Source organism: Lissotriton helveticus, chromosome 7 (assembly GCF_964261635.1).
Source record: "Lissotriton helveticus chromosome 7, aLisHel1.1, whole genome shotgun sequence".
Lineage (NCBI taxonomy): Eukaryota > Metazoa > Chordata > Amphibia > Caudata > Salamandridae > Lissotriton > Lissotriton helveticus.
Window position 1 is genome coordinate 1,512,395,502 of NC_136068.1, and position 21,951 is coordinate 1,512,417,452.

Here is a 21,951-nt window from a genome sequence, read left to right on the forward strand (position 1 = left end):
TGCGCTGGCTAAGGCAGGGCGGAAGTGGTGAAGAGAAGGCGGAGAATGGCGCTCAGCTGTTCGACCCTCGACCTTTAGAATGTAAGTTCTTCCGAAATGTAGGAAACCTAGAATTCACTGTAAGTTTTTCAGCGTTTTTGGAGGCTGGAGCAGCACAAATTTCTTTAGAAAGTTTGCTGCCAAGCTTTTGCCTTCACTTGATAACTCATATCCTAGAAAAAGAACAATTAAGTGGGCAATTCTTGATTTTTAAAATTGAATTTGTACCCTTCTGAGGCGAATCCAAGTATGATGGTGTTCACCCTGCTCAATTGCCTATCCAAGTCATTGTCTGTTAGATAGATGTCATCAACATATGATAATGCCTCATCATCATATGTTTGTAGTAACTCCGTTACCCTTGCTGAGAATAACCCTGGACTATTCTTGAATCCCTGTGGGAGATGACGGAATTGACGCTGTATCCCCATAGTTGTGAAAGCGGTCAAATACCTACTTTCTGGTGCAATGTTTTGACAGAAGAAACGGTTAGAAAGATTTAATGTGTTTTTTTACTTTTTACACACAATGTTATTCATTAATGCTGCACTGTGTGCATTTTGTACAGCAAATGTTTTGCAACAAGAGTTTAGATGTCTGTACTTCAAAACTAGACGATATGCATTGTCTGGTTTGGAGACAAGAAACCCAGGATTGTTCATGGACGAGGTGCATATTTCAATCACCCCTTAGTATTCAAGTTGATCTAAGATCTCCCGGACCTGTTTTTTAGCTTCTTGCTTAACTGGGTACTGCCTTTGTGCAGTTGATTGATTTTTTAACTGGATTTTATGGTGGGGAGAATCCTCATCCCATCCTACATGATTTTTATATAATGCAGGAGCCTGGGCTACTGCCCATTTCCTGGCATAGGTATATTTTAAATGAATTGGAATGTGGTTGGAGAAGGCTGGCATAATGATGTCTTCTCCACGTGGGCACTCTCTGACAAATTGTGGTGGCCAGTCTTGTTCAGCTAAAAGAATGTCATAACCCTTAGAAAGCCGCTCTCAAAAGAGTGCTCTCACTTTTCTTGGTATGTCACCCTCCATCTGGAGTGTTATTTCATATAACCTATGTGGACAACTAACCCTAGTATCTGCAGTTTCAACTTGAATTGATTCATTCGAATCCACTATCTGCAGATGATCTTTGAAGTTCTTGTGAGCTATGGTGACAACTGCTGCGCTGTCCAACATCGATTGAGCCCATTCCCCGTTCTTGAGTTGTGTCCTCAAGATCCTCTGCATGTCTGATTTTAAGAACTGCTACTTTCTCTTTGGTCAATTGAGTGTTCTTGTTTTTCTGAACGTGCTGATCGTCTTTGGACTTCACGCCTTCTTCCTTGTGTTCTGACCGTCCTCTTTTTTCGGATTTCTGTGAAGAAGTCTGAAAGGTCCGAGAGGAACGTGTATCAGTGTCTTGAAATCAGATTTTCTAAAATTATCCTTATTCCTGAGGTTATACCTCCTTTCAGACGGCTTCTTTTGAGGAGACCTACCTCAGGATTGAGAATGTTTCTCTTTAGAAGTTTGTTTGCCATTTTCCCACTTCTTTTTAGGAGGAATAGGAGTGTGTTTGATAAAGACCTTTTCAGGACTTTCTGACAGTTGGGGTTTCACTTGTTTTCCACCAAAGCTGTCTCTGCCTAATTCTTCATAGGATTTTTCAATTATTCTCGCCAGTTCTTGTGGTTGCTTAGTTACATCAAATTGCCTTAATTTCTGGCGGATAGCCACGGATGCTGCTTCTCCTGTTTGAAATCTTTTAATAATTTCATACCCAGATTTAAAGCAGGCTCTGCCCCGTATTAATTTTGAATCCATTTCAGGATGTCTGGTATTACCGCCATAGATGGAACACCATTGCCCCCATTAGGATGGCAGGCGGACTTTGCCCGCCCGCCATCCCCGTGAAAAACGGGACCGCCCGCCATAGGAGAGGTGGTCCTGCCTTGGCAATTAGGATGTGCCCGCCACACTGGCAGGCGCATTCTGCATTTTCACCATTGCGGCGGGCGGTGCTGAAAGCGCCGCCCGCCGCAATGGTAAAAATGCACGTTGTGCATTTCAAAGCACAACATGACAGGCACCATGCGGTGCCTGCCATGTTGCACTTTGAAATGCGTAGTTCCTGAGGGCCCGCAACAGACCCCGCAGGGATTCTCCGCATGCCTTTCCATGGCGGCAATGCCGCCACAAAAGGGCATTCAAATTTACCCTTCATAATATGGCTGGCGGTGTCTGATTGACACCGCCACCATATTATACCTTTTCCACCCGGTCGCCTTTCGACTGGGGCGGAAAAGCGGCAGACGGTCTTTCCATCTGCCGCGGTCCCCCCGCCATCCTTATATTGCGGGGGGAATGTAGGTGCGGATAGCAGGTGGATTGCCCCCGCCAGGCTGGCAGAGGCTACCACCAGCCTGGCGGGGGCAATCCGCCCGCCATCCTAATGGGCCCCCATGTGTTTTAGTGTACATTGCAGCAAAGACTGTACCCCAAGTGTCGCAGTCCTCCAGGTGTGGTGTGATCCCCATTGGTAAACAGATTGTTAAATTCTGTGTTTCTCATGAGGAGTTGGATTAGGAAATACTGCCTCGATTGGAGTAATTTTTTGAGCTATCCAGAATGGAATTTGTTCCCGTTTTGCGGGTAATTTACCAACAACTGTGTGTAAAGTCTGTGGTGTGATTTTATTTGTATTCCCCTGGTGGAGTGGATGCTGTGGAATCAGTATTGATGGTTTGACTGTGAAAGTCCGCATGACATATTGAACCATTGTCTATAGATTCTGATTAGCTCTTTGAGTTGAACTAATAGTTCCACATCTGACATTTCATTAATTTTAGGATATGGAGTGTAGCTGGCTAATACCGGCCATGTTGCTCCTGGTCTACCTAGTGGACCGAGCCTGGTAATTTGATTTATATGTTTTAGGGCGCCTTTAAACCAGAGTGCATGCTCTTGGTAAGTTAGTGGAATTTCAATATCCTCGAAAGGAATGTATTCCTCTGGTGGTTCATCTTCTTTGTAGAAATGAAACACTTTTGTTCTTGGATCTGCTTCCCGGAAGAGTATCCATGAATAGAATACCTCTGTCTGATGACATTCATGTGCCTCTATCACAAAAACTACCCTACCACCTCTTGCTGATAGGCCATTTTGTATAAGTTTTATAGTGATTGCTTTCCTTAAATTTTCAGGAATGCATGTAGCATCCTCGTCGGTTCCTGTAAAGTTTAAAGCTTGTCCGGCATTGTCGCCTGTAGCTTCACCGGCCTCTGTAAGGGGGTGGTGATGGACGGAGCATCTGAACCAATCAAACACTCACACCCAGTCAAAAGATCTGGGTTTAATCCATCACCGTTCTTTAGCCCACTCTGCCACCCCAGTTCAGGCATGCTTATATGCAAATCAGTCTGACCCTGTGCCTCATGGGAACAGTCCAGCCCGAACTGCCAAGCCATGCCTTCCCTGGACCGGAAACAAGCTTCCTAGGACCAATGTTTCCTCTAATTTTTTTCCTCTGTGCGCTGCAATCATGGCTATGTGTGCCAGGTGCGTGTCTGCGACGCCAAATGGCACTCAAAACTTTTACTTTAAAAAGTGAAAAGATGGTGCATTTTCACACATACAGAGCCAAAATAAGAGTCTTAAAGGCAGTTTGCAAATTTATTGTATTGCCTGTATTTTCATTGTTGTGTCTCTGACTACTGTTGTCTGTCTTCCCCGCTGCCTGTATGTGGTCCATGCCCCTTTTTCTTCCCTCTGTTTTCCTCGCTCTCCCTGTGCCTGTGCTCTCTCTACCCGGTCTTTCTTTCTGTACCCCTCGCTGCCCGTGTCTCTGCCCAGTTTTCCCTTCTGTTCCCCTCGCTGCCCCGTGCCTCTCTGCCCGTTCTGCCTTCTGTTCTTAGCTGCCCCTAAATTTCTGTATTCTGTATTTTGCCTCTATGCCATTAGTTTTTTGTGCCCATCTGCTCTCTGTGCCACTCTTTTTTGTGCCTTTCTGCCCTCTGTCCCACTCGTTTTTTTGTGCCTTTCTGCCATATGTCCCATTCGTATTTGTGCCATTCTGCCATCTGCCCCACTCGTTTTTGTGCCTTTCTGCTCTCTGTCCCACTCGTTTTTGTGCTGCCCTGTGTCCCACTTTTTTTTGTGCCTTTCTGTCATCTGTCCCACTCGTTTTTGTGCCCTTCTGCCCTCTGTTCCACTCGTTTTTGTGCCTTTCTGTCCTCTGTCCCACTCGGTTTTGTGCTGCCCTCTCTCCCACGTGTTTTTTGTGCCTTTCTGCCCTTTGTCCCACTTGTTTTTTTGTGCCTTTCTGCCATCTGTCCCACTCGTATTTGTGCCCTTCTGCCATCTGCCCCACTCGTTTTTGTGCCTTTCTGCTCTCTGTCCCACTCGTTTTTGTGCTGCCCTGTGTCCCACTTTTTTTTGTGCCTTTCTGTCATCTGTCCCACTCGTTTTTGTGCCCTTCTGCCCTCTGTTCCACTTGTTTTTGTGCCTTTCTGCCCTCTGTCACACTCAGTTTTGTGCTGCCCTCTCTCCCACGTGTTTTTTTGTGCCTTTCTGCCCTTTGTCCCACTCATTTTTTGTGCCTTTCTGCCATCTGTCCCACTCGTTTTTGTGCCCTTCTGCCATCTGTCTGAGTCATTTTTGTGCCCTTCTGCCCTCTGTCCTACTCGTTTTTGTGCCCTTCTGCCCTCTATCCTACTCGTTTTTGTGCCCTGCTGCCATCTGTCCCACCCGTTTTTGGGTCCTTCTGCCCTCTGTCCCACTCATTTTTGTGCCCTTCTGCCATTTGTCCCACTCGTTTTTTGTGCCTTTCTGCGCCATTCTGCCATTTGTCCCACTCGTTTTTGTGCCCTTCTGCCATCTGTCCCAGTCATTTTTGTGCCCTTCTGCCCTCTGTCCTACTCGTTTTTGTGCCCTTCTGCCCTCTGTCCTACTCGTTTTTGTGCCCTTCTGCGATCTGTCCCACTAGTTTTTCTGCCCTTCTGCCATCTGTCCCACTCGTTTTTTTTTCCCTTTCTGCGCCCTTCTGCCATCTATCCCACTCGTTTTTCCACCCTTCTGCCCTCTGTCTCACTCGTTTTTGGGCCCTTCTGCCGTCTGTCCCACTTGTTTTTGTGCCCTTCTGCCCTCTGTCCTACTCGTTTTTGTGCCCTTCTGCCCTCTGTCCTACTAGTTTTTGTGCCCTTCTGCCCTCTGTCCTACTTGTTTTTTCCTAATGCCCCTCTTGCCTTCTGTTCTGCTCATTTCCTCAGCTGCTGTGCCCCCTGCAGTCCCGCCCTCCAGACTGTCCACTGTGGCCTTTTGTTTAAATATTGCTGTTCATCGGAGCCCCTTCACGGGCTCCGATTAACATCAATACTTAAACAAAAGGCCACAGTCTGCTCCGCGCTTTACTAACAAAAGCGTAGAGACAATTTCCTAACACAGCGTGTGCTAAAGTACATTCTGTGTTTGGAAAGTGTCTACGCTTTTCTGGTCCTTTCTCCCCACCAATCACAACGCTGCCATTGCAGCGTTATGATTGGCTTAGGGGAGGGGAGGGAAGCTTCGTGGCTAGGAGCTGAGACAACGTGGGACCTGGGAAGGTAAGTTTATTATTTTTTCAATTATCCCTCTGCGTGCAAACTCCCAACCCCCGCAACTCCCACCCACGAGTTATTCCATCCGCGACTGCGCTACACGGCTGTTTGCAGAGTTTTTGCTGAACTGCATGCTCCAGGTTGTCAAAACTCCGCAAACTCCACCAGTGGAGCGGATTTTACAACCCATCCCTACCTAATTGGACCTTCTCCACATGGGTAGTAGTGTACTAACGGTATATTGATAAAAATATATATTCATTAGTTGTCCACTTCCTATATTTATTTTAATCTTGTCTCAGTAATTATACCTTCATCTTAACTGTGCTAAGAATGGTAGTAATCCTACTGTTTATGTACGGTGTAACAATAGCAGGTAAGAAGGATCTAAATTGTTATCCTATATGGATCCATAATTCTTCTTCAGAGTTAAGGCCTTTCAGAAATTTTGTTTGTAAAGTAATAATATATTTAGGCTCCAAATGCTTTAATGTCCTGATATGTTCGCCTCTTCTCTCCTGTCTTCTAACTCAATCTAGACAGACTAAGGAGGCAGTCTCTCTCCCTTCCTTTTTTTCTAAATTTTAAATGACAACAAACGTGTCCCGCAATATTTATATCACACCTCTGATCTCTCTTATCAAGTCCCGTAGGATAAATTATGCAGACGATACTCAGCTGATTCTGTCATTGAATAAAGACTAGGAGGACACGCAATGCAACTTTCACGCATGTGTCCTTGACATCCTTGACTGGTTAAATGTAAACTCACTTAAGATGAATGGAAGCATAACTGAACTCCTCTGTTGCTCGTCTAATAAAATCCTGGTATCTCTATCCCCTAACTTATGGCCTCTACCCACGGAATTGCCTTTGGGCAAACCAGCGGTAGTACGAAACTTAGATGTGATTATAGATGAAGGTCTGTCCATGGAAAAACAAGTGAACGGACGTACCAGGACTTGCTTTACATTGATCCGGGCCCTGAGGAAGCTATATCCTCTGCTCGACCTGCTAGGTGTTATACTCAATAGGCTGCTATACTCAAAGGTGTTATACTCAATAGGCTGAACCACTACAATACCCTTTTATTAGGAGCCCCCAGTAATTTATCAAAGAAGCTAGAGCTTATTCAGATAATTACAGCAAAGGGTTTGAAAGATCTCCACTGGTTGCCCATTAAAACATAGAATTATTTTTAAATCTCTCTGTATTGTTCATAAGGCACTATAAAACAAGGGATCCTAACCCCTACAAGCTAAACTGATAAAATAAACTCCCGGAAGACACCTCCGATCAACTACAGGCAATTATGTTCAAGAACCCAGATTAAAAAAATTCGACAAGGAGGATGTGCTTTTACCCCAAATGTAGCTCAGATATGGAACAAACTAGCAGCTCTATTAAGATCTCACTCTGACTTATTAAAATTCAGAAGATCACTGAAAACTTGGTTGTTGTTCCCTTAATAACCTGTTTCAGCTTCAGATTTCGATGAGTTGTTTCTTCTTACACAGTGGTAATAATAGCACAGGAATAACATGTTGGCGCTTTATAAGTAATACCTACAATTCAATACAATACAAAACAGAAGGTCCCAATTGCTGTTATGTTGGACCTGAAACTGTCTTGTAACTTTATAGGCTTCATCATGATTATTGATTGCCATCATATGTTCTAACACCCTCTTCTTTGCCATGTACTTCCTATGTATTCTTTTCACATGGACAGATGAGGCAGTATAACACATAATCTGAATTGCAAATACAAAGTTTTATAAAGTCACCTTGTTTTGTAGATTGAGGTATCTCATATGTCTGGGTTTTTCTACTAAACACAGTATACATTTTAAGCAAGGAAAAAATCCTGTCACTGGTTTAATCTTCTGATCTCTAGACGAGAAGTAAATGTGGACCAGTAGGTCCTTTAATGCAGCACTTCGTCTGTATGAAATCTATGGGGATGTTGCCAAGGATCAACCAATTACTGGATCAGGTCTTAGGATATTTTAATTATGTTTCATTGTCTGGAAACGTTTAAGTGCGGTAGTGGAATAGATTGTAACTCATCTCTGAGATACTTGAGTACCTCCTGTTTCTTTTTCTTTTACTTTTTCTAGCAAAAGTTTCCGTCTTGTATTTTGTTGTGCATTCTCACTCACTACTTTTTGAACCCTGAGCACAGATCCTTACCTGTTGGTAATCACGGGGAGTAGAACAGTTATGCTACTCACCCTAGGTAATACTATGGACTAATCTGCATGTAAGGTGACTGCTAGCCTGTTACAGGGAATTGCCTGCAGTGGGTTTTCTATACACTGCAGTTTCAAATCTGGTTCCCTCTATGAATACTGTTACATCAAGGAATAGGACACTGGAGATACCAATGTCACTTGAAAATTGAAGGTTCAAAGTATTGGTGCTTAGAATTGTGATATATTCCTCCATCTCCCTGTGAGTGCCCTTTCAAATTATGAATAAATCATCTATGTAACTTGTCCATAATACTTAGGACACCACCCACCACTCATTTTCACCTGCCCAGGCCATGTGCTTCTCCCACAAAAAATATTCGCATAACTGGGGGCAAAGAACGTGCCCATGGTAGTTCTGTGTTTTTTTGGTGTAGTTGCCCTGTAAACAAAAATATGTTGTTGCATCAACAGCACTTTACAAATTGTATGACCATAGTGTTATGTTCCTAGAAATTCAGGGCCCGTGTCTTTAAGAAACTTTGCATCGCCATTAGTTCATCCTTATGAGAGATACATGTATATAGACTGGTAATGTTCAGGGTCACTAACAAGAACCTTTTCTCAGATCGGATCCCTTCAATTAGCCCTAAAAACATTTAGTGTCTTTGGTATATGCACTTAAACTTTAAAAAAAGAAGAAAGAAATTAATCAACATAAATTGATGTGTTCTCCAAAAGTCTGCCTATGTACGAAACAGTAGAACGTCCAGGTGGACATGTAGCATCATTATGTATTTTGGGGATGTGATAAAAAAAATTGTGTTATTTGATATTCACAATAAAAAATTGAATTTCATGGGTGTGGCTTGGAGAGCAGAGAAGATGGCGGCGTGAGCCTTTAGCTCCATCTCATCAGAACACATATGGGGTAAATATCCGTGTTTATTGTGACCCCTATGCATGGAATCATCAAGGTTGTAAAGGTGAATATAGCTGGCTCCATACACACAAGCTGATTGGGTCCAAGACACCAATCTACACCGGAGTTGAGCCGTAATGAACCCTCCCTCGTGGAGCCGAATCCAGCACCTGGGCCCCATAACCAGCTCCTGGGGGCTCCGCAAACATCACTATCCAACGATAGCCCGAACGTATCTGTCCCGCTAGGATAATGCACGTGACATAATCTGTGCAAATGCAAGTGAGGTACAATCTGGACAAAAGACATATGATCACCTGGGCCTGGTAGTGAAACTGTCACTGAAATTGTGACTAAGACCCGGTGTCAGCACAAGTGTCCCCGAGCGGTGAAAAGTTCTGCCAAAGTCCATAACCACAAACCACAACCAATGACGTGACTTCAAAGTCACTCACCTGGCAACATGTACAGCTGACCGAGCGTGGACACCTTGGAATCACCGGCACCATCAGGAGCACTTCTGCGTGTCGTGTGGCGCCCATTTCATGAATTAGGTCAGTATCTGGTCTGCAACCGCCTGTCAGGACACCACTTGGAATGCACAAACATCTTTTGGGAGCACCATTAAACAATTGATCCTCTGATACAGTATGCAATAAATATTTCCAGGTTTTTATTACTTGAAGTGTATCTATTTTGATCGGCCTCACTGTCAACTACCATAGCACAAGGAAGGGGCTTATGCCCAATAAAGTAATTTTTGTTAAAGCTCCCTATCCTGTTTTAACCATCACATTCATCTTCATTTTTTTGCACTGCACTTTCCCATCAGATCATCATCATTTGGTCTAATCTAGTAATTGTAGGTCATTACCCCATGCCAAAGATGGGGGTATGCCATATGTCTCAATGATCAAGAGACAGAATACCCTGGCAGGATTACCAAATGAAAACATTGATCCATACAAGTTATTGATGGGAATCCATAATGGGTTTTGATTAGCAATTACAGGTGGCCCTTTTCTTGGCGATCTGGTCTGTTGTTCATAACTGTTAGCCACTTCTTTATCTTGTTGTACTTTTTAGACATGAAGGTATTTTGAAAGATATTCAGACCAGGTTTCTGATTTAGACCTCTAAGTTTGTTTGTTGTTCAAACATCAAGCAAAGCAAGAAAATATTTTCAAATGCAAACCTCACCATATAACCGGGTCCACCGAAGTAACAGTGATTTCCGATATAACAGGTCAATAAAGTGTAAGCTAAAAAGACATGACAACCAAAGATAATTATATTAATAATCTGGTCCCCCCTAAATAAAGTGCACAATCGTACATACGAATACTGGCAATTAATTTTGAGAATACATATACCTTTTCATAAAGGTATCCCATTTGTCACAGGTGAGTATTGTCACTGAAAGGTTCAATAAAGCGTAGCACGCTTCGCACAATGCGGTACAGGATTACTGAAATAAAATATCAGACATAAACTACATTGTATCTATTGCTCAAAGACAAAAACTGGCCGTATAATCAAGATTTTAAAAAATCAACATTTACATTAAGGACACCAGGTTTAACAAGTATTGACGTTCTTCAAAAGATGCCAGTGTAGGCTATGATACGCGACACTAAGTATGCTGAAATAAAATTCAAGTAAAAATGAAGAATTAATTCCTTGCTACTAACCACTTGTTTCAGATACTTATTTTGTTTTCCAAAGATTATACTTAAATAAAGAAAAACAAAAATGCCATGGTCCGTATCTGATCTAATTTCTATAAATGAAGCATCCCGTATACCCAACAAATGAAGTTAAATGCAAGCATAGCAAAAAACTAATTCCGCTAGTAAATGGGAGTGAATAGTTGTGATTGTACTTTATTCGCTAGGTGCTGCACATGCATAAATCACAATGCGTGTCTGTATCGGCAAACAACTTCTTATCACATATATATTACTCTCATATTAAATGCAAACAAAACACAGGAAAGGGTCCGCTAGAAAACGCATGTAAATAGCGGCCCTTGTTGTATGTTTGTAGAATGCTGATCATGTACACACCACAGTGTGCACCTATATGGGCAACCGTACATATTAGATGCAAGCATAACACAGAAATGGTTCCGATAACAGACGTAAGTAAATAGTGGCCATTGTTATAAGTTTGCCAAGTACCGACCACGTACATCGCACAGTGCGCGCCTATATGGGAAATCAACCTCCACACAAATATATACAAATACAAATGTAAGTTTTACAACGATCTCTCCTCAAAAAGGCCCCCGTAGGATGCCAAGTCTCTCGACCCGCCGACAGCCCGATTCAAAACCAGCACAAAAAATGAAGTCTACCATGTGATGTCTTATAAGCCAATAAGAGAGCACGATTTCACGTAGCATCACCACACGTGGTATTCCTACATGAAACCACTAGTGCATACCTTGAAAGCATTACGCGGCATTACTCAAACACTATTTGAATCCCAAGTGCTTTATTTAGCGGACGTAATCATGTGCCACATGTACTTTTTTCTCATACATATATAAGTTGAATGCCCAGAAAAAGAAAACTGAGAACAAAGCAAGAACACAGTTTTCTGCAACAACCCTGCACCTGATTTTCTTGAAAGGAACAACTGAAGCGTAACTTAGCATAATTGCAGGGACCTGGCTTATAGTTCTGCACATTTCATTTAACAAACCTAATTATATGTCACACACACTAATTCTAAAATGTGTCCACAGACCAAATATTTAAAGCCTAACAAAAGAAAGAAACAAAACTAATACCACGAACAAGCACAATGAACAAAAAATCCCAGCATACTAAACAAGTCAACATTAACTTCCCAATTATCGAAGAGACCAAGGATTTCTTGAACAAAATTGAAGATGTACAGTGGGACGACTCCATGTGGCCAGTAACTATGGATGTGGAGTCCCTATATACATGTATAAAAAAGGATTTTGGTTGGATGGCCATTGATCTTTTTCTTTCAACCAGAAGCTCTACCTTATTAGAACATAATGGTATGCTCTTGATTGATATGATTTTATGTAACAATTTCTTCTTGTTTAATCAAATGTGGTTCCATCAACAACAAGGTACAGCAATGGGCTCAAAATCCGCCCCATCCTATCCTAATTTATTCATGGGATGGTTGGAAAAAGTCTATGTTTGGTCCCATAACGCAAGCAAGTGGACAGGAGATGTCCATTTTTGGGGACGTTACATAGTCAACGTTTTCTTGGTCTGGACTGGGTCAGAGGAGAAACTGACACAGTTCTTTAACTACCTTAATGAGAATTCTTTCAATGCACGTTTCACCATGAACAATTCAAGAACAGTATTCACTTTCTTGATATGGAAGTATATGTAGACAATGGAAGATTATCTACTTCCTTATACAGGAAGGACTCTGCGGTCAACAGTACACTTCATTTTGATAGTGCACACTCTATGAGTACAAAGAATGCAATTCCCTTGGGCGAGTTGATCCGTGTTCGCCGTAATTGCAGTGACAACACGCATTTTGAAAGACATGCTATAGACACAGTACAACGATTTAAGAAAAGAGGGTATAATGATCAAGTGCTTAATCGAGCCTTGAACAAGGTCAGAAATGTGACCAGAAGTGATACACTCAAACCGAAAAGGTCATTGGCATCCCAAAATAGTGATCGTCTTGCCTTCAAAACAACATTTTCAAAGTCAAATCAGGACATATATAAAATCTTGCAAAGACATTGGAAAGTTTTAATGGGGAAACCAGGTGTTGGGAAACTTCTTGGTGCAAAGCCTTCTATCATCTACAAAAGATCTGGGACTCTGAGGGAAGCTCTATGCCCCAGATACACGGCCATTAGAACCAATAATCGTGAGACGTGGCTTAAACGCCCCAAAGGTTTTTAGTATGTGGATATTTTAATATCTGTCCGTTGGGCATGAATATGATCTTACGTTTCAGATACCACAGTGACTACCTGCATGAAGTAAAATACTTCCTGAACTGCCAATCAACATATGTGATTTATGTGATTGTGTGTAACTGTACCAGGATCTATGTTGGGAGCACAGTATGACAGTTAAGGGTACGCATCCAGGAACATCTTAGGGCTTGCTCCAGGAATGACAGTACCAATGCCCTTGGGGCCCATATCTGTGAATCTGAAATTCCTAAGATCAATTTTAAATTCCACGCTATTGATCATGTCCCCCGGATAGACAAGGGGGTAACAGAGAACTGCGCCTGCAACTACTGGAGGCAGCATGGATCTGCAAATTAAGGACCACGACACCTGGTTTGAATTCTGATAATGAGATGCACTATTTTTTGTAATGTGGTTGCATTTTTATCCAGTCAATCTTCATATAGACAACACTGTAGGAACTTCATATGTTAAGAAGGGACTAATCAGACTACAAGAGTTTTCAGGAACTTTGTGTGTTCCAAACCATAATGTACTCTACCTAAAGAAATGTGAGAACCCTCTATTCCCCTCCCCCTGTTCAGAAACTGCAATGAACCATATGGATATTATATGTTTTTGTTGTGCTATGAAATGGAAGACATGATGTGACCTAGGTTTGAAAAAGTTCATTCTGCCTTGCTTTTTCTCTTGTCTCTGGTACATCACTGAAAGTAGTTAAGTTATTTCCTCTCTCACGACAATTTTTGTAAATCTTGAAATTTTTGTAAATCTTGAATGAATGTTTCACCTAAGTGTGTAAACTTGATAGGGTATTGTTTGAATATATTTAGCAAATTTGTGTGAAATTCAAATTGTCAACATACTTGGGGACAATTTATTTGATTAATTGATGAGAGAACATGTACAAACTATTATATTGGACATTTTCTTCTCATGTATGAAGTATGTAGTACAGATTTTAGATATTTTTTTCTGTTTGTTTCTCTATAATCTTGCATTTCATCCTTTTATATATCTTTTTGAAGGATTTGGGCTACTTTTGTGTCTTGGGTCTTATATTCTAGAGTTATGACTCCTTATATTAACAGATATCTCCTCTTTTTTCTTTGATCTGCATATCTTTAGCATTTATTTAGCTGGTTGGCTAATGTTGGCTGGTCGTTACATCTATAATATGGGACTTTGTGTGACTGAACAGAGGTACCCTTTCTCTTACAGCATATAATGTGGAGCCACTTGATACACATGTTGCCTCCTCTTTGTTTATCCAGCTTATATTTGTTATGTGAGATCTGTTCCTAATAGGTGCCGGAACGTCCTTGATGGTGGCGTGAGGTGCTATGACTGGCACTCAGCCTCCACTGTTTTTACCTAGTTCAAGCACGCTATGTGGCTCTGAGGATTAAAACATGTTTTTATGATTTATTTGGGAAGTTAATGTTGACTTGTTTAATATGCTGGGATTTTTTGTTCCTATTGCTTGTTCATGGTATTAGTTTTGTTTCTTTCTTTTTTTGGGCTTTAAATATTTGGTCTGTGGACACATTTTAGAATTAGTGAATGTGACATATAATTAGGTTTGTTAAATGTAATGTGCAGAACTATAAGCCACGTCCCTGCTATCATGCCAAGTTACGCTTCAGTTATTGCTTTCAAGAAAATCACGTGCAGGGTTGTTGCGGAAAACTGTGTTCTTGTTTTGTTCTCAGTTTTCCTTTTCTGGGCATCCAACTTATATATGTATGAGAAAAAAGTAAATGTGGTACATGATTACGTCTGCTAAATAAAGCACTTGGGATTCAAATAGTGTTTTACTAATGCTGTGTAATGATGTCAAGGTATGCACTAGTGATTTCATGTAGGAATACCACGTGTGGTGATGCCACGTGAAATCGTGCTCTCTTTTTGGCCTTTAAGACATCACATGGCATACGTCATTTTTTGTGCTGATTTTGAATCGGGCTGTCGGCCGGTCGAGAGACTCAGCGTCTTATGGGGTACTTTTTGAGGAGAGATCGTTGTGAGTAAAACTTAATTGTGTATTCTTATATATTTGTGTGGAGGTTGGTTGCCCATATAGGCGCGCACTGTGCGATGTACATGGTCGGTACTTGGCAACTTATAACAATGGCTACTATTTACTTACGTCTGTTAGCCGAACCATTTCTGTGTTATGCTTGCATCTAATATGTACGGTTGCCCATATAGTTGCGCACTGTGGTGTGTACGTGATTGGCATTCTACAAACATACAACAATGGCCGCTATTTACATACGGTCATTAGCGGACCCTTTCCTGTGTTTTGTTTGCATTTAATATGTGAGTAAGATATATGTGATAAGAAGTTGTTTGCCGATACAGACGCGCACTGTGATTCATGCATGTGTGGCACCTGGCGAATAAAGTACAATGACCACTATTCACTCCCATTTGCTAGCGGAATTAGTTTTTTGCTATGCTTGCATTTAACTTCATTTGTTGGGAATACGGGATGCTCTATTTATAGAAATGAGATCAGATACGGACCATGGCATTTTTGTTGTTCTTTATTTAAGTATAATCTTTGGAAAACAAAATAAGTATCTGAAACAAGTGGTTCGTAGTAAGGAATTCATTCTTCATTTTTACTTGAATTTTATATCCGCATACTTAGTGTCGCATATCATAGCCTACACTGGCATCTTTTGAAGAACGCTGATACTTGTTAAACATGGTGTCGTTAATGTAAATGTTGATTTTTTTAAAATCTTGATTATGCAGCCAGTTTTTGTCTTTGAGCAATAGATAACCTGTAGTTTATGTCTGATATTTTATTTCAGTAATCCTGTACCGTATTGTGCAAGCGTGCTACGCTTTATTGAACCTTTCAGTGAGAATACTCACCTGTGACAGATAGGATACCTTTATGAGAAGGTATATGTGTTCTCAAAATTACTTGCCAGTATTCATATGTAAGATCGTGCACTTTATTTAGCGGAGGCCAGATTATCAATATAATTATCCTTTGTTGTCATGTCTTTTTAGCTTACACTTTATTTACCTGTTATATTGGAAATCACCGTTACTTCTGTGGACCCAGTTATATGGTGAGGTTTGCGTTTTAAAATATTTTCTTGCTTTGCTTGGTGTTTGGCCAGCTCAGTTCTTCTTGGATATATGGGGTACTAGTTTGTAATCTTGCACACATTAAGGACAGTTCCCAGTGAGATCTGTGCTAGTTATGATTGTGCACAAACAACAGTTGATGGACAGAATGCAGAACAATGTCATACATTTTTTTGCACTCCACACCACCCCAGTTCAGACATAGCCATATGCAAATCAGCCTTGACCCTGTGCCTCATGGGAACAGTCCAGCCCGAACTGCCAAGCCATGTCTTCCCTGGACCGGAATCAAGCATCCTCGGACCGGTTTCTGGCTATCAGCCGTCATCAGCCAGGATAGCTTGACTTCAGTGGTGTGGAGAGCACGGGACTCACGTCTGAGCATACCTGTCCTACTCGGGGTGACAAATGCAAAAAGAACAGTTGATGGACAGAATGCAGAACAATGTCATACATTCACCCCAGTACAGAGATCTGGGCCTAAATCCATCATTTTATTGCACTCCACACCACCTCAGTTCAGACATGGCCATATGCAAATCAGCCTTGGTGTGGTGAGCAAAAAAACGATGGATTTAGGCTTAAACTAGTCCAGTCCCCACAATGTTGGAACTGCAATTCTCAACCAGGTAACTTATCACACATGATTCTCTTTTGCCCGATGCTACAAAACTTTTGGAACAACGTCTTCAAATACATCACTCAGACATGCAATATCTCCCCAGTTAAAGAGTTATCATATATCTTAGCTGGCTTCCAAGATCCAAAATTAAAAGGAGAAGATGACCGCTTTCTGCGGGATTTACTGCTAAGGTTGGCATGTGATATAGTGCTGTGTAACTGGAAAAGTTATGAAAAAAACTCATTCAAAAATGGCAAGAATGGCTAACATTCATAAGAGTAGACAATATTGCCCTACATGCATCCCCGTGGAAACCTAAACAGAGGAAAATATGGAAATCTCTTGATTCTACCTCCATGGGTTTTAAACCCCCTCGACGCAACCATCCCAAATGTGCTTGCAATCTGGCAAAAGTGCATATTTCCCAAAATAATGCAAGCCTTCCAACAAGGACTGAGCTGTGGTTAACCTATCAAAACACTGTTAGAACAGGGAGTTCAGCCCATACACAGTTAGTAGTACCCCTTAACCCCAAGCTTGTTATTTGATTTTATTTTATTTTATTTTATCAACTAAGTTAATTATTTATGTACTTTTGTTCTTTTATCCTCTTGATGTGCTTTAAGGAGGATAGAGGAAATCTTCCAGGAAAGGTAAATATTAGGCTACATGCTTTCATCATGTGTACAACTGGTATATTTGGTACTTCGGTCTCCTCGGTCACTACCTAGACCTTCCCAATTGGCTCGATGGACAGTGGACTGCATTAGAAAAGCCGGCATGAGCACACGTACCTCATTTGGTAAGCTATCACTACCATCGCAACTGCGTTATTTGTATTCTGACTACAACAGATAGCTAAACATATGTACTTTTATCTGTTTAGTTTAAACTGCCATTGCTATTGTACCATTTGTAAAAACTGATGCCCAAGGACATTATCAGACATACTTCCTCTATCCACTCTGACCTTTGATGAACCTCTGCAGCTTTATTCCCTTTGCCTTGCATCTTTATTTGTATTGCTTTTGTAAAACCAATGAAAATTATTACAATCAAAATAAATATTAAAATTCGTCATAATTTAATTTTCTCTTTCCAAAAGGTCAATAACTTGGAAAAATCTGTTACACTTTGAGAACATATCATTTGAGACACTGGTTTATAACACTCTGTGTCACCAAGTTGTCGTAGAACTTCATTTTGATAAGCTTCCTTTGTAACCCACAATATGTTGCCACCTTTATCAGATGGTTTGATTACTATTGAGGTGTCCTCTTTCAATTTCCGTATTGCATTTCATTTTTGTTGTGTCAAATTCTTTTTGCTCCTATTGTAGTCCCTTTGTGGTTCTCCTCATTGCCGCAATAGATCTTTGCAAACTGCTTCACTAAGACAGTCAATTGCATCATGTGGAGTTTGCAGAATATATCTAGATTTCATTTTAAATTTACTTATCCCGCTAGTTCGCTGGATTGCCACTGCATCAATAGTTTCTGAGACAATCTTTGGTGCTTCCACAAAATTTTTGTCAAAGTTCCCTTCCTGTAGTTCTTGTAGTATTAATAGATTATCTAGATCCGCTCCTGTTAAAATATCACTTGCTTGAGTGGCAACATTTCTTTCTTATTCATTTCCTATGGGATTCATCATATGTTTTTTTAGAATTTGGAGTTTTTCAATATACTTATATATATCTATCCTCTCAACTCTCTTACAAACTATTGCCAAAAAAGATACCTCAGATTCAGAATTTAAAACTGACGGATCAGTAGGGGAGTTTTCAGGAGATCAGACAAAAATAAGTAGCAAGGAAAATAATTTTCATAAGATTACCAAATCCTGAGACAGGGCAGCTCCAGCAATGTCCCGGGGGGAGCCCACCTCAGGATATTGCAGTTTGCTATGGGTTGGCAGGAGCATAAAGCCACTCACATAACCACTCACACTGCCATACAGCCACTTAGACACCAACTGACAGACTGATATAAACATTCACACAACCAGTCTCTCACTCAAACATTCACTGAGACAACTAATCACACACTTATACAACAGTCATGCACCCACTGAATCATCCATCCAGGCACTCAATCACCCATTGATTCACAATATACCTTGGTGTATATAAATATATTTAACACTCATAAACATTTTAAAAACATTCACAGTCACTTGATGATGTCATGAGTGATGTCATTTGAGATGTCATGAGTGATGTCACTGACCATGTCATGAGTGATGTAATATGTTAGGTCATAAGCAGTGCATTGCAGGGGCATGAGTTATACTTGGCTCAGCTAACTATAACTGCTGTATTTCACTAGATGTGTACCAGTGAAACCTGAGCCTAACTATAATGGCCCTAGAACCTTTGTTTTTTCAGGGAATTTCCACATTTTTAAAAAATTCCAATTCCTAAGTATAACTTCCCTGTAAGCTTTGTTTTTTGTGGTGAATTTATACATATATATATATGTATATGTGCGTGTATTCATTCACCAGAAAAAGGTTTAAGAGGCATTTTATATATATATAAATATTCACTGGAAAACCATAGGTTTCAGTCACGTTATAGTTAGAAAGCAGCATTTAAAAAACCATAGAAATTCACTGAAAAAAACCATTGGTTTCAGGTATGGTATAGGTAGTTGGACATTTCACTCATACAAAAAGATAGAAATTCCCCTGTTATAGTTAGTTGGGCTAACTATAACTCGCGCCCCCGCAATGCAATGCTGATGACATCACATATTACATCATTCATGACAAAGGCCAGAGTCAATGGTATGGAAATTCTTCATTTTTCCAGAAGGACAGAAGAAAGTAAATGCCACAAAGGTCAACTGCTGGATTTGTGAGCGAGTCTTATCTAGAGGAAGTGCTGAAAAAAAGTATTCCTGTGGCACTGTTTCAATGTATAAACATCTGAAGACTATTCATCTGGCAAATCTGGCTCGTGAGGAGTGTAGAAGAGCGGAAAGGAACCCTCCACCTGAGGTTCCTAGTACATCTGGAACATCAACTGCTGCTTCTCCACCCGATATACGCCCTGAGTTTGGTTTTCTTGAACAGCACTGCATCAAGGGCAAGAAACGTATTTGTTTTGGGGAGCAGTCTGTCAAAACAGTTTGTGCTGCGCAAAAGAACCATCGTTGCTAGTATTTTGTTTGCTTTGTTTTTTGGGAATGCAAAATACTTCCTGAAGTGTACTGTTTTTTCCATTATTTTTTTTTTTAAAACACCAAACAAAATACAAAATTGTTCGGAAAAATACAAAAAAAAAAAAATTTCTTCTTAGAGCTAACTTCTCTGGTTGAAGAAAACACTATATTTGTGTGATAGTGTGTTAAAGTTTGGTTGAATATATCTGTAGAGCATAATTGACTGAAAGAATGCATTATTAGTGTATGGTGAATGTAGAAGTGCAGAACTATAAGGAAGTGCTGCAGCCTAACACTGCAAGCTCTTTAGCTGCACTGTGCTGTGGCACTTCCGAAGCACAGGGATATGACATATGTACATGAATATGTTGCAACTCAGGGCTTTCCTTGGCACTGCTGCACAAACTGAAGCCATGCGGTGACACAGGCACCCTTGCACCATAGTGCAAGGATGTTTGTGTTGTGGGGCGATTGTTTTTGTGCAGACAGGGACACCTTCCTGCGCAAAAACAATAAGTAAAAGCATTTTCAACTTTCAGTGTATGCTGTGCAATGAAGCATACATTGAAAGAGGAAAAATGAGGAGAAATGAAAACAATTCTCCTTGTTGTGCCTTGCTACACCAACTAGAGGATGGTGCAGTATTCACACACATCTCCGAATTTATGATTTCTCCAAATTTATGATTTCTGATAAATCTGGAGATGTGTCTTGTTCTATCGTGTTGCGCGGGAACACCCACAGGAACACCTATGGAACGCCCTTTCAATGCAAAGTGCTCTGTATGAAGAGGTCGTATTTACAAGGAGAAGAAAAGTTACACAGTGTGCTTAGTAGGAGAGACTCAGTAGTCTGGAAGGGGTTAGGGGACCGCATACATTGTGCCCATTTGACTGTAAAATTGCTTCTCTGAATGCCTGACTCATTCTCTAAGTGCATACACAGTGACTGGGTTCTCATAGTGCTAATAGTTATCATCGTGATACGTTTATAAGCACTTATATGTCTGCAGAGAGATTAAATAAGCACATGCTTCTGTCAGGATGATTCTAATACTGGACGCAGACTCACAGTGTGATTGCAGAGAGGCAAGACTATTCCCTGGACTTTAGTAGGATAGACTCAGTAGTCTTGAAGGGGTTATGGGACCACATACATTGTGATCATTTGACTGTTTCACTACTTCTTTGAATGCCTGACTCATTCTCCAAGTGAATACACAGTGACAGGGTTCTCATTGTGCTAATAGTTATCATCACAATAAGTTTATAAACACTTATATGTCTGCAGAGATATTAAATAAGCACATGCTTCTGTCAGGATGATTCTTAGACTAGACACAGACTCACAGTGTGAATACAGAGAGGCAAGACTTTCCCTGGACTTTAAAAGGAGAGACTCAGTAGTCTGGAAGGGGTTAGGGGACCACTTACATTGTGCTCTTTGACTGTTCAACTGCTTCTCTGAATGCCCGATTCATTCTCCAAGAGCCTACACAGGGATTGGGTTCTCATAGTGCTAAAAGTTATCATCACAATAAGTTTATAAGCACTTATATGTCTGCAGAGAGATTAAATAAGCACATGCTTCTGTCAGGTTGATTCTAAGACTGGACACAGACTCATACTGTGATCGCAGAGAGGCAAGACTATTCCCTGGACTTTAGTAGGAGAGACTCAGTAGTATCGAAGGGGTTAGGGGACCGCATACATTGTGCTCATTTGACTGTTCCACTGCTTCTTTGAAATGCCCGATTCATTCTCCAAGAGCCTACATAGTGACTGGGTTCTCATAGTGTTATTAGGTATCATCACGATAAGTTTATAAGCACTTATATGTCTGCAGAGAGATTAAATAAGCACATGCTTCTGTCAGGATGCTTCTAAGACTGGACCCAAACTCACAGTGTGATTGCAGACAGGCAAGACTATTCCCTGGACTTTAGTAGGAGAGACTCAGTAGTCTGGAAGGGGTTAGGGGACCACATACATTGTGCTCATTTGACTGTTCCATTGCTTCTCTGAATGTCTGACTCAACCTCCAAGTGCATACACAGTGACTTGGTTCTCATAGTGCTAATAGTTATCATCACGATACGTTTATAAGCACTTATACGTCTGCAGAGAGATTAAATAAGCACATGCTTCTGTCAGGATGATTCTAAGACTGGACACATACTCACACTGTGATTACAGAGAGGCAAGACTATTCCCTGGACTTTAGTAGGAGAGACTCAGTAGTCTTGAAGGGGTTAGGGGACCGCATACATTGTGCTCATTTGACTGTTCCACTGCTTCTCTGAATGCCTGATTCATTCTCCAGGAGCATACACAGTGACTGGGTTCTCATAGTGCTAATAATCATCATCACGATAC